The sequence below is a fragment of the Lepisosteus oculatus genome, chromosome 3, assembly GCF_040954835.1.
Source record: "Lepisosteus oculatus isolate fLepOcu1 chromosome 3, fLepOcu1.hap2, whole genome shotgun sequence".
NCBI lineage: Eukaryota > Metazoa > Chordata > Actinopteri > Semionotiformes > Lepisosteidae > Lepisosteus > Lepisosteus oculatus.
In genome coordinates this window covers 35,604,550-35,618,832 of record NC_090698.1, presented here as the reverse complement: position 1 = coordinate 35,618,832, position 14,283 = coordinate 35,604,550, and the positions used below count along the sequence as shown (strand labels likewise).

The following is a 14,283-nucleotide window of genomic DNA, read 5'->3' as shown; positions in this document are numbered from 1 at the left end:
AAAGAAAACTGATGGTGACAGCTGGGTTTGAACACTCGACCTCAGGGTTAATTTCTTAATTAATAATTAATTTCTTTAGATAGGCGATTCCATATTATATTCCCTATTAATCAAATTCTAAAAGTATGCTTTTGTTTACTCCGATATCGAGCGTATTCGCAGAAAAGCTTAAAACTATCACTTTTCTCACAAAGTACTGAATACTGTATAAACGTAACATGGTCAGAAGGAGCAAAGAGCACGTAAAAACGTTTCAGAAATAACCAAATGTAAGACTTTGATGCTTAAAATGTTTAGGGAGAAATGGAATACTGGTGTGTATTTTTCTTTAAAATACCAAGGCCAGCAATATACAGTTTACATAATATGTTTATGTTCCTAAATTAATATCGTTTATGACCTTCAGATGCGTTATGCTCCTATTCTTTTTATGCTCAGCTACTAAAATTTCCCTTTAGTGGTAAAATTCCATATAAATATTCAATACTAAGCGGATTAAAATGTGCACAGTAAAGACATTAAATGATTAAATCTTTTCACTACCGACCAATGCACCACGAGTGCCCCTGTCGGTCATTTTGAATGGCATTTGTATATTTCGAACAATACTTTGGTCTTATTGTTCCTTGCATGCAATAAACTTGTTTAAACTTCATCTCAGTTTCTAGAACTTATTTGTCTGTTACTACGCTGGTCAAACGTTCTGAGGTCAAATTCTTCCGCGACGCGGGTACCTTTAAAGCGGAGACGACGGCACCGAAAAGTTTTGGCGCGCCCTCTCTTTAAAGCCCTCGCCAAATATGAAGACAGTACGTACAGTTATAATTCAAACTGAATTAAAAACTACACATCCCAGTTACCATGGTGGTGCTTGTGATCATTGCATTTAACCAATGAAACAGAATTCAAAATCAGTCACATGACTTTGGGGCTGAGTTTCGAAAGCTTAACCTGTCAGCAACAAAGCGAAATCTACACAATAGGCTACCTCAAACTGTCAGTTACACGACTGTGTATGTCGCTTAAGCCAATCCTATTTGGCATTTTAGTTATGGAGGCGGGAAGGTGCTGGTGCCAAGCCGCAGCGAATGAGAGAGACCCTGAGAAAGAAAAAAAAATGAATCTGGAGAAAACGCTTGTGTGCCCTGGTGGTAAGGGTAATTAGGGATAGATGTAGAGTTAAAATTTGAATGAATACAAAAACTAGATGTTAAAATCTTGACAAACACCGATGATGGAGATCTACAAATTTTCCAGAGCCAAAAACTCAAATAGGAAACAAATCTTAAATCATAATTTCGACCTAGGTTTAAGAAATGAACAGGAAAAAGAATATTTTCAGCAAATGATAAGTTTGTATGTACAGAGGATCATTAATAAGAAATCCCGCTTAAGAAAAAGTGAAAGGGAAGATTTGGACCGCCCCTTGTAAGAAAGGAGAGCAGTGAAATTTCAGCTACAGAAGATGCACAGCAAACAGCTAGCACTAGCTCTGCTTGTGATGTAAAGTGCACTAATGAGGTAGTTAGTGAATTAGGAGCACAGTTTAAAAACGTGCATAGTTTAATGGAAGAATGCAGGAAGCTAGATGATGAAATAGCTAGGTTAGACAAGAAAAAAAAGAGAAGAGGGCTTTATAAGGCTGAAAATGAAATTCAAGCTCTCTCAAATAAATTAAGCAAGGCAAATGAAAAGTTAGGGCATGGAAGTGTTAGGAATGTGAATAAAAGGCTTAGATGCAGGGATAGTAAAATTCAGACACTTGAGCAAAAATCTGTGGAGTGTGAGCAGGTAGTCATTTTGAATGAACTGGAGAAAAGTGAGTAAGAGAAGGAAAAGGCACAGCTAGAGAAGAGTATTGATGAATTGCAAGAACAGTTGGAAAAGCTTAGATATACAAAAAAAAGGAATTGCAGAAGTTTGCGTATTATAAAAGGAAATGTGATTCTGAAGCAGATTTAGCACATAGGGTGAGGGACCTGAATGAGGAGGTACAGTTCTGGCAGGGAGAATATGAAGGCTTGAAAACAGACATAGGCAGGATAGTGAGTCACGATATTAGCACATATGGAAAAGGCAAGTATTGTAATGCTGTAAGAGAGGCTTATATGGATTTAGTAGCAAACATGGGCGTTAGTGCACAAACTATTGTGACTATTCTCAGATAGTCAGTCTAGTTTTTGATAAATTGGTAGGTATTAAGGTAGATAGATTACCAGGGGAACGTTTTTGTAAATATCTTGTGTTAGAAGCAAGGCAAGTTTCTTTGCAACATCTGAAAGACAAACTGTTGCAATAAAGTAATTTAACCCTTGCCACAGATGGGACCACTAAATATGGTCATAAATATGGAGCTGCAGGGATTTCTTTCCAGGATGGTAGCAGAATGCATTTAGGACTCAGAGATCAGGCATTAGGTTCAGCTCAGTGTATATTTGACACAGTTAGAGAGATGGTGCAAGATGTTGTTAACAGTGGAAGCAAGGATTTGGATGCAACATGTTCTGAGATGGAAATTTTCTGCAAAATTACAAATCTAATTGGCGACAGGGCAAGTACAGAAAAAAAAAAAAAAATGAAATTCTGGCGCAGTACAGAACTGATATCTTGCCTGAAATTGTAGATGGATTTGATGACCTCAGTGAATCAGACAAGGCTAGGATCGGAGTTATCAATGAGATGTTCTGTGGATTGCATTTAATTGATGGCTTGGCACATCAGGCAAATGTTACACTTTCTGTCGGGGAAAGAATGATTTTTGGTGGTGAAAAGGTGGGCAGTGTTAGTTTAGATTGGATGCATAGAACAGTAGGAGAGAGTGGTACAGCTAGATTGATTAGATCAGTGTGCAAAGCCGTCCATGAAAGAGGGTGTGAGAAGAGTGGCAAATCTGTGCAGTTTAGATCTTTTTTGTTGAGTCAGGGGAACTCTGATCATATCCCTCTGGTTCCCTTTAAAGGAAACCGAATTAATGCAATGTTCCACAATGCAGCTGGAGTTTATTTTTTGCACGTTGAATTGCTGGAATTCATGCTTGATATACTTAATGAAAATAAATTAATAGGAGCAGTGTTTGAGGATTTGAGAGTTGGTCAGTTTATTGCACGATGCAGAGCACTGGGAATTATTTGTAAATTAGTGACAGAGCCTTTGTGGAAAGCTCTGGGAAAAAAAGAGCATGTTTTAGAAATGAATGCAAGATACAGGGAGCTAGTGTGCAAACTGAAAGAATGCCATGCTGATAGCAGTAAATTAGTCAGAGGTGAGGTTGTTTATCGACATAGCGGTACATTCTGGGCCTGTTCTGCAGAAGCTAACAGAACAGAGAAGCCCTGAATTTGAGGACATGACTAGACAGGCTGTGGAACTGATCCTTGCTAGTTTTGTAAAGGTGTGTTGTAGGATGGTAGCAGATCATTTAGAATATGGCAGATATGATGAGGTTTCAGAGGAGATGTTTGAAAACCTTGAATTAGCACCCAAGACGAATGTGAGCTGTGAGAAGGATTTTGGAATCTTTGATAATGTACTTAAAGTTAAGGCCAGAGCAACAGCATTAGCTGTCGAGGGTACAGATGCAGCCATTCAAAGTGCGCGGTACAGACACGTACCGGAGGTAATTGGCTACGGCGTCGTGCATCGTGACATGCGATGACGCAAAATTGCGTGATTGGTTGACCGACAGGGGCACTAGTGGTCCGTTGGTCTGTCGTAGAAAGATTTACTGTAAACGTCTTTACTGTGCCCAATGTAGATATTGAATTTTACCACTGAAGGGAAATCTTAGTAGCTGAGCATAAAAAGAATAGGAGCATACTGTAACGCGTGTGAAGGCCATAAACGATATTAATTTTGGAACATAAACATACAGTATATAGCTGGTCTTGGTACTTTAAAGAAAAAAATACACACCAGTATTCCATTTCTCCCTAAACATTGTAAGCTTCGAAGTCTTTAACTAACGTGATACCGGAGTCAACAAGCATACTTTTAGAATTTGATTAAAAGGGAATATAATATGGAATCGCGTATCTAAAGAATTTAATAACGGTATGATTATATCCGTGTACTGCGACAAGACTGTGTAGGGCTGTTTCGCCTCCTTGTTCATGCGAGCTGCCTTGTAGCCTACTGGTCTAGGTGCGTGACTACCAACTGGCAGGTTGTGTGTTCGAATCCAGCTGGTGCTGGACTTTTATTTTAACAAACATTTCTTCGAAAAAATAGGTAAGCGATATTATGGACAATCAATTGACTTTTATATTTCAAAATATCGCAACATGATCGATATTTGCGATATTTTGAACATATCTTCCCTTCTGACCGCGGTTCCTGCTTCTATTGTGTGTGTGTGTGTGCAACAGAGTAAATTTTTATAGAGAAATGGAGGCTGGACAGTATGCGTTACAATATAAACATTTATATTGATTTAAATCGTGTTCTGATTTAAATCGCAAACGCGTGTTTAATTATGTGTTTTTTAATCATAATCAAGCTAATGCATTTCTACATTTTACTGACCTACATAAATACTGACCATGACTTTAGAAGCATAAATTACCTTACACTCGATTTAAACACAAGCTGTCTTTCTGTATGAACCTCTAAGCTGGTTCATACAGAAAGACAGCTTGTGTTTAAATTGAGTGTAAGGTAATTTATGCTTCTAAAGTCATGGTCAGTATTTATTATTGTACTGTGCTGTAAACGTTTTCTGTGCCTAGTCACATTATTTTATAGCGTTTTTATTGCGTTATTAAATCTCCATTTATTTAAACTGCGACACTGATCATTCATCTCTAAATAAACTTTATTTTATATAGCGTTTTAAGCGAATAGGTGATTAGATTGCTCATAAACCTAATCGCTTTTTCTACATAAACACAGCGTGATTGCTCTCTGAAAATGCTTTTCCTTTATTTTAAAGTAGGCTCAGATTTCAACTATAGATCGTATTATTATAAACTTTCTTGGAAAAATGTATTTTATGTAAACCATGTTTGCTATTAATTCATTTAGGGCTAAAATACGTTCATTGTCTTCCAATCGAGTCGAGTTGACATTGGAAGCCTGCCACACCCGGACTGTTAAACCAATGCATTAGCACGTCAAAGCCCATTGAGCCAGTATTGGCTTTAGTATTCCCCCCTTCTTCCCTCAATTCAATTCAATTCAAGGTGTTTTATTTGCATGACAGATGGGTACAAGCAGTGTTGGGTATGTATATTGTAACGCTTACGGCAGACAGGCACTGTGTAAGAGCCGACGCACCAGAGCAGCGCACCGAGGGAGCGTCTGCATTTATAACTTAGTTTTTAAAATTAGTCAAGCAATATGAAGCATCTCCTTTTACTTAGTGCCTGAGCATACTGCAACACGTGTGAAGTCCATAAACGATATTAATTTTGGAACTTAAACATACAGTATATGGCTGGTCTCGGTACTTTAAAGAAAACATACACACCAGTATTCCATTTCTCCCTAAACATTTTAAGCATCGAAGTCTTTAACTAACGTGATACCGGAGTCAACAAGCATACTTTTAGAATTTGATTAAAAGGGAATATAATATGGAATCGCGTATCTCAAGAATTTAAAGACCAGACAATCGCAAACTCGTTTTCAATAAAATTATTTTATTCATTCAGCAGTTTGTGAGAGGGACATCCAGCAGGGAGAGACACACACACCGGTTTTCATTGACAAAATTGTTTTTTTTTCAATTCCTCTTGTCTAACAGGAATGTTTTGTTTGTGGACAGACTGTTAGACAAGAGGAAAAGACCGCCTCCTCCTACGAAGCATTTCGTTGATCCGATCACGAATTCTTTTCCAGTTGTACGCAGCAAGGGTTGAGAATCTCCGATTCACCATCGTACTAATGGTTTCCCGGAGATTGCAAGGCTAGGCACTTTTGCCTCTGGACCCATCGAAATTTACAGACGTGGTCCACCCCCAGTAAATTTCAAAAGTCACAAGATTTGGAAACACGAGGGCGGTGTAGTGGTCGGCTCTTGCTTTCCCGTCTATGCCGATGCACTGCAAGTACAACCCCCCCTTACAACCCCCCGATTAAAAAATAAATACAAATTTGAATCTCCTGCGGAACACATTCCATAAGAATCAGCGGTTCTACAACATATATCGCCTTTAAAGGTGGCTTCTCAAAACGCTTTACGGGATAAAAACAACCAGAACAGCAGCAACAACAATATTGTATTTCATTGCACTTTGAAAACCAAGTAATAACTTAACTCAGAACGTGCAAACGTTTTGTATGTTGCTGTCGTGAATGCCTGCGTACCCATAAGTATCTTATTTGCCTTGAGTCCTATCTACAGTATATTTGTCCCCCTATCTCCCTCAATTCAATTCAAGGTGTTTTATTTGCATGACAGATGGGTACAATTCTTGTTGGGAATGTATACTTTGATATTTACACCCGACGCGGCACCGAGGGAGCGTCTGCATTTATAACTTAGTTTTTAAAATTAGTCAAGCAATATGAAGCATCTCCTTTAACTTTTAAGTCCCTTACTGTAATTTTGTATTATATTCCCTATTAATCAAACTCTAAGAGTATGTATCGGCTTGTCAGTCAGGTCTTTTTTTCTCTATTTCAATTGTCGTTTACACATGCACGACTTTAAAAGCTAGCAAGACAGGTTTCGATTCACATTAGCTGGCGAGCCTTGTTAAAAAAAACAATGATAATGTAACATGTCACTGTTGTTCATGAACAAAGTTATACTGAGATTTCCTTAGATACGCGATTAAAAAATAAATAAAAATTGGAATCTCCTGCGGAACACATTCCATAAGAATCAGCGGTTCTACAACATATATCGCCTTTAAAAGTGGCTTCTCAAAATGCTTTATGGGATAAAAACAACCAGAACAGCAGCAACAACAATATTGTATTTCATTGCACTTTGAAAATTGCATTTGAGCACGGTTTTTGACTTTTTTTAAATTGCATTTTGGGCACGGACAGCACATACAAGGCTTAATGAACTGCGCACCTCACCGTGCCAGGCCACCACTGCGTCACACCACACAGATTCTCAACCCTTGCTGCGTACGACTGGAAAAGAATTCGTGATCGGATCAACGAAATGCTTCGTAGGAGGAGGCGGTCTTTTCCTCTGTCTAACAGTCTGTCCACAAACAAAACATTCCTGTTAGACAAGAGGAATTGAAAAAAAAAACAATTTTGTCAATGAAAACCGGTGTTTTTGTCTCTCCCTGCTGGATGTCCCTCTCACAAACTGCTGAATGAATAAAATAATTTTATTGAAAACGAGTTTGCGATTGTCTGGTCTTTAAATTCTTGAGATACGCGATTCCATATTATATTCCCTTTTAATCAAATTCTAAAAGTATGCTTGTTGACTCCAGTATCGCGTTAGTTAAAGACTTCGATGCTTAAAATGTTTAGGGAGAAATGGAATACTGGTGTGTATGTTTTCTTTAAAGTACCAAGACCAGCCATATACTGTATGTTTAAGTTCCAAAATTAATATCGTTTATGGACTTCACACGCGTTGCAGTATGCTCAGGCACTAAGTAAAAGGAGATGCTTCATATTGCTTGACTAATTTTAAAAACTAAGTTATAAATGCAGACGCTCCCTCAGTGCGCTGCTCTGGTGCGTCGGCTCTTACACAGTGCCTGTCTGCTGTAAGCGTTACAATATACATACCCAACACTGCTTGTACCCATCTGTCATGCAAATAAAACACCTTGAATTGAATTGAATTGAGGGGAGGAGGGGGTAATACTAAAGCCAATACTGGCTCAATTGGTTTTGATGTGCTAATGCGTTGTGTCAACTCGACTCGATTGGAAGACAATGAACGTATTTTAGCCCTAAATGAATTAATAGCAAACATGGTTTACATAAAATACATTTTTCCAAGAAAGTTTATAATAATACGATCTATAGTTGAAATATGAGCCTACTTTAAAAATAAAGGAAAAGCATTTTCAGAGAGCAATCACGCTGTGTTTATGTAGAAAAAGTGATTAGGTTTATGAGCAATCTAATTACCAATTCGCTTAAAACGCTATATAAAATAAAGTTTATTTAGAGATAAATGATCAGTGTCGCAGTTTAAATAATGGGAGATTTAATAATGCAATAAAAACGCTAAAAAACAATGTGACTAAGCACAGAAAACGTTTACAGCACAGTACAATAATAAATACTGACCATGACTTTAGAAGCATAAATTACCTTACACTCAATTTAAACACAAGCTGTCTTTCTGTATGAACCTCTAAGCTGGTTCATACAGAAAATGTAGAAATGCATTAGCCTGATTATGATTAAAAAACACATAATTAAACACTCGTTTGCGATTTAAATCAGAACACGATTTAAATCAATATAAATGTTTATATTGTAACGCATACTGTCCAGCCTCCATTTCTCTATAAAAATTTACTCTGTTGCACACACACACACACAATAGAAGCAGGAACCGCGGTCAGAAGGGAAGATATGTTCAAAATATCGCAAATATCGATCATGTTGCGATATTTTGAAATATAAAAGTCAATTGTCCATAATATGGCTAACCTATTTTTTCGAAGAAATGTTTGTTAAAAGAAAAGTCCAGCACCAGCTGGATTCGAACACACAACCTGCCAGTTGGTAGTCACGCACCTAAACCAGTAGGCTACAAGACAGCTCGCATGAACAGGCAGGCGAAACAGCCCTACACAGCCCTGTCGCAGTACACAAATTCTTTAGATACGCGATTCCATATTATATTAGCAGAAAAGCTCAAAACTACCACTTTTTCACACGCTATTTCACATGCTAGTTAAATACTTCGATGCTTAAAATCGTTAGGGAGAAATGGAATACCGGTGTGTATTTTTCCTTTAAAGTGCCGATTCCTGGAATCTGACAGGCTGACACCCCTCTGAAGTGGTTCCATAAAATCTGGTATACGGAAAAGAAAGCGTTGATAAATACAACTGTCTTTTAATACACTCTTTGCTGTGCTCTTGAGGATCCTTGTGATATTTTAAGCTTTAGTTGAATGATAGGTGTCGCATTTTAAATCATTTTCGTAGTTAGAAATTATGAAACACCCTGTTAAAAGCAAGGAAGTTTTTATGCCCGTTGAAGTAAAACAAAATGCCTGACAAAGTATGGCTTGGACAGATTCCAGCTTGTCCAAAGTCATCCATTATTAATACTATTAGTAATATCTTCAGTAAAGGCTTTGATGCATAAATATTTCTGATAAAGGTAGGTTGTGTACTTTTGTCCAACTGAGCAATCTTGCTTTCATAAAATATACCAACATTTTAATGACTGATGATTAACATGCTGTAATACGCAGTTCAAAATTAAAGGCTCAAATGCTGTACATGAGAGGTTAAGCTCCCCCTGGCGGTTTTACAAGGCGACGCCGGATAGTTAGTCACGTGACACACGTGAACTGCGTGATACCCCGGTGGGCATGTCACGGTATGCCGCGAAATACCTCACCCATTTTGAATGGCTGCATCTGTATGATTATGTTCGAGGAGAAAAGGTCTTGGCAGTGGCTTCAAAAACTAGATTCTGAAAAGAAGGCAGAAGTTTTATCTCAAGCTAGAGAATCAGTTAAAGAGCAGAGGGCTGTGTTTTGTGAGAGGATGGCTAGGATAAGAGATGCCAGGTTGCAGACACTTAGAAGAAGGAAAAAAAGATAGAAAAGGAAACAAGATATAAGGACAAAGGAAGTACTAGCGGTAGAGATAGGAAAGTATGGGATACTTTGGAACAGCGAGGAAGAAATACAGTGTCTTGCGAAAGTATTCGGCCCCCTTGAACTTTTCAACCTTTTGCCACATTTCAGGCTTCAAACATAAAGATATAAATTTTTTATTTTATGTGAAGAATCACCAACAAGTGGGACACAATTGTGAAGTGGAACGAAATCTATTGGATTTTTGAAACTTTTTTAACTAATAAAAAAATGAAAAGTGGGGCGTGCAAAATTATTCGGCCCCCTTGCGTTAATACTTTGTAGAGCCACCTTTTGCTGCGATTACAGCTGCAAGTCGCTTGGGGTATGTCTCTATCAGTTTTGCACATCGAGAGACTGAAATTCTTGCCCATTCTTCCTTGCAAAACAGCTCGAGCTCAGTGAGGTTGGATGGAGAGCGTTTGTGAACAGTAGTTTTCAGCTCTTTCCACAGATTCTCGATTGGATTCAGGTCTGGACTTTGACTTGGCCATTCAAACACCTGGATACGTTTATTTGTGAACCATTCCTTTGTAGATTTTGCTGTATGTTTGGGATCATTGTCTTGTTGGAAGATAAATCTCCGTCCCAGTTTCAGGTCTTTTGCAGACTCCAACAGGTTTTCATCCAGAATGGTCCTGTATTTGGCTGCATCCATCTTCCCCTCAATTTTAACCATCTTCCCTGTCCCTGCTGAAGAAAAGCAGGCCCAAACCATGATGCTGCCACCACCATGTTTGACAGTGGGGATGGTGTGTTGAGGGTGATGAGCTGTGTTGCTTTTACGCCAAACATATCGTTTTGCATTGTGGCCAAAAAGTTCGATTTTGGTTTCATCTGACCAGAGCACCTTCTTCCACATGTTTGGGGTGTCTCCCAGGTGGCTTGTGGCAAACTTTAGACGAGACTTTTTATGGATATCTTTGAGAAATGGCTTTCTTCTTGCCACTCTTCCATAAAGGCCAGATTTGTGCAGTGTAAGACTGATTGTTGTCCTATGGACAGACTCTCCCACCTCAGCTGTAGTTCTCTGCAGTTCATCCAGAGTGATCATGGGCCTCTTGGCTGCATCTTTGATCAGTCTTCTCCTTGTCTGAGCTGAAAGTTTAGAGGGACGGCCAGGTCTTGGTAGATTTGCAGTGGTCTGATACACCTTCCATTTCAAGATGATCGCTTGCACAGTGCTCCTTGGGATGTTTGAAGCTTGGGAAATCTTTTTGTATCCAAATCCAGCTTTAAACTTCTCCACAACAGTATTACGGACCTGCCTGGTGTGTTCCTTGGTCTTCATGATGCTCTATGCGCTTTCAACAGAACCTTGAGACTATCACAGAGCAGGTGCATTTATACAGAGACTTGATTACACACAGGTGGATTCTATTTATCACCATCAGTCATTTAGGACAACATTGGATCATTCAGAGATCCTCGCTGAACCTCTGGAGTGAGTTTGCTGCACTGAAAGTAAAGGGGCCGAATAATTTTGCACGCCCCACTTTTCATTTTTTTATTAGTTAAAAAAGTTTCAAAAATCCAATAGATTTCGTTCCACTTCACAATTGTGTCCCACTTGTTGGTGATTCTTCACATAAAATAAAAAATTTATATCTTTATGTTTGAAGCCTGAAATGTGGCAAAAGGTTGAAAAGTTCAAGGGGGCCGAATACTTTCGCAAGGCACTGTAGATGAGCAACTGAGGAATTTAGATGAGGACAAGAAGCTTCCTGCTGTTAAAGCACAGTTGAAGTTTGGGAGATTTGTGATAGAAATGAAAAATGAAATTAGAGTTTTCAATTTTTCAAAGGACAGGAAAAGGCTTAGTCTAGAACAGCTGATTGCTAACTTAAAAAGTGTTGTCTGCAGGCCAGAGGAAATCCCAGCTACATCTAGAGAAGACAAAGATTATTGTTTGGCACCATCAGAACGTATTGTTGAAGAAAAGGCAGAGTTTTTAATGGAGGCTGTTAAGGCTAGAGATCTAGGTAGAAAAAAGGTTGGTATGGAAAGATTAAGAATTCCTAGGTTAAATAAACCAGAACACTTGTTAGGAAAGAGAGTTAGACATGCTTTTGATGAGAAAGGTAGGAAGGTGTGGTACAAGGGCACATTGCTGAAATGAGACTAGATGGCCAGGAGTATATTTTTAAAATAAAATATGATGGATTTAGAAAAATGTGGTGGTTTGTTTTGTGGAAAGATTATATGGATAGTTATTTAGAATTGCTTCCTGTTAGCGCAGAGGACTTCGTAGGCAAGAAAGTAGAGTACATGTTTGTGAGTAGTGAAGATGGGAGTGAATGTTGGTGGCCAGCTATGTAAATAGAACAGGAGACTTGTTTGTTGTGGATTACCAGCAGCCATATCACCCTGCAACTCACAACTGGCAACCCACTGAAGCTAAGCAGGTGTGAGCCTGGTCAGTACCTGGATGGGAGACCTCCTGGGAAAAACTAAGGTTGCTGCTGGAAGAGGTGTTAGTGGGGCCAGCAGGGGGCGCTCACCCTGCGGTCCATGTGGGTCCTAATGCCCCAGTATAGTGACGGGGACACTATACTGTAAACAGGCGCCGTCCTTCGGATGAGACGTAAAACCGAGGTCCTGACTCTCTGTGGTCATTAAAAATCCCAGGGCGCTTCTCGAAAAGAGTAGGGGTGTAACCCCGGTGTCCTGGCCAAATTTCCCCCCTGGCCTTTACCCCATCATGGCCTCCTAATAATCCCCCTCTATGAATTGGCTTCATTACTCTGCTCTCCTCCCCACTGATAGCTGGTGTGTGGTGAGCGTTCTGGTGCACTATGGCTGCCGTCGCATCATCCAGGTGGATGCTGCACATTGGTGGTGGTGGAGGGGAGTCCCCATTACCTGTAAAGCGCTTTGAGTGGAGTGTCCAGAAAAGCGCTATATAAGTGTAAGCAATTATTATTATTATTATTATTATTATGTAGAGGAGGGTGATGATGTGAAGTTAGTGGCATAACTGAGTATCCATTGTTAGATGATTACATGGATAATGAGGTGAGGATTGTTGCTTAGTTTTGGGCTGTTGCTAATGTTAGGCTGTGTGTCAGATGCAGATAATTTTGAGGAAGACGAATAGGAAAACATCTTGTAGTTGATGCTGATGTGCCAGGGAGGGTGTTGAAAAGCTGATCCCTGGAGCCAGCATCTTAAGATACCTGTATTTGTAGATACCTTGGAAGTAAATTAATTTGAAAACATGCAGATTATGGATGCTGATGCGCCAGGGAGGTCAAAAGGCTGATCCCTGGAGACAGCAATATGAAATTAATCCTCTATACATGACTGCTGATGTAACTTCCCTGTGCCTTCTGACAGCTGGTTTCCAGCACTGTATATAGTTACTCATTAGTTATAATTTTTAACATTTACATTGTTATTCATTGTTCATTGCTATTCATTGAATATGTTTGCTGTTCAGTTATAGTTTATATACTTTTAAGATTTATTTTATGATGTAGCTGTGATAATAACTTTTTTCCCATAAGGTCCAAATAAAGTGTATGTCCTCAGCGAAAAACTGATGCCAGCAAAGCAGGTGTGGCTGCACCCTGGCACAACACTGGAGCGCAGTGCCCACCAGCACCTGTACCACCTCCAGGCCCTGGAAGAGGATATATTACTAATCATTAACATAGGGACAAATAACATAGCTCAGGGTGACTCCCCCTATGACATCCTTAGAGCTATGAAAGAACTGATTGTGGCAGTAAGGAGAGCATCTCCTCGTAAGGTTCATTTAGAAATTTGCTCAATTTTGCCACGGCTCTGGGATGACTCATTTACAGCTGGAGCTGTGAAAAAAGCTAACCAGGCTCTTTCAAAGCTCCCTTCTCAGATGGACCATGTGCAGCTCCTCAGGAGCAACAGAGTGCTTCTGAAGAATAAGCAGCCCATTGCTCAGTCCTTTGCTGCTGAAGGGCTTCATCTCAGTGCCGATGGGAAAAGGAGCATTTTTCAGTATATTTTAAATTGTATTACTCATTATTTCAGAACTTTAGTTTGATTTATTTTACTAGTCCCACATTTTATTTCATAATTTACTTTTTTGTTTACTTTCATTTTTTGATATTTTAATTTTGTCAGATTAAATGCACATTTGACCAAAGTCTTGTAAATGCTTACGTTTTAAAAGACATGGGAAAAAGTGCAACAATTTATTCCAACGCAATTTTAATATTGCTATATTTGTCATTCATACCTTATATTATGTATGACAATTGTTATATTTATAATTTATACTAACACTGTTTTGTACAGATGAAACTTTTCCAAAATGTATAAATCATTAAAGATTATTAAAAACATATTATTTTCCACGTGTAATATAATTAGGAAGTACAATAAGATGTTGTTTTAACGGTTATAAAATGATCTGTCTAATTTGTTGGAAAAGCTGTTTGTTTAATGATAAGTAAAGGACTTAGAAGTAAAAAGAGATGCTTCATATTGCTAGATTAAAGTTAAAAACTAAGTTATAAATGCAGACGCGATTGGTTCCATAAGCGCCCCAGGCAGCA

The 14,283-nt window shown here is 38.8% G+C and overlaps 1 protein-coding gene across 1 annotated transcript in view; it reads right to left on the bottom strand.

The window, feature by feature from the left end:
- Positions 1-14,283, bottom strand: part of fras1 (Fraser extracellular matrix complex subunit 1) — a 364,870-nt gene that overhangs the window by 127,628 nt on the left and 222,959 nt on the right. The window lies entirely within an intron of this gene.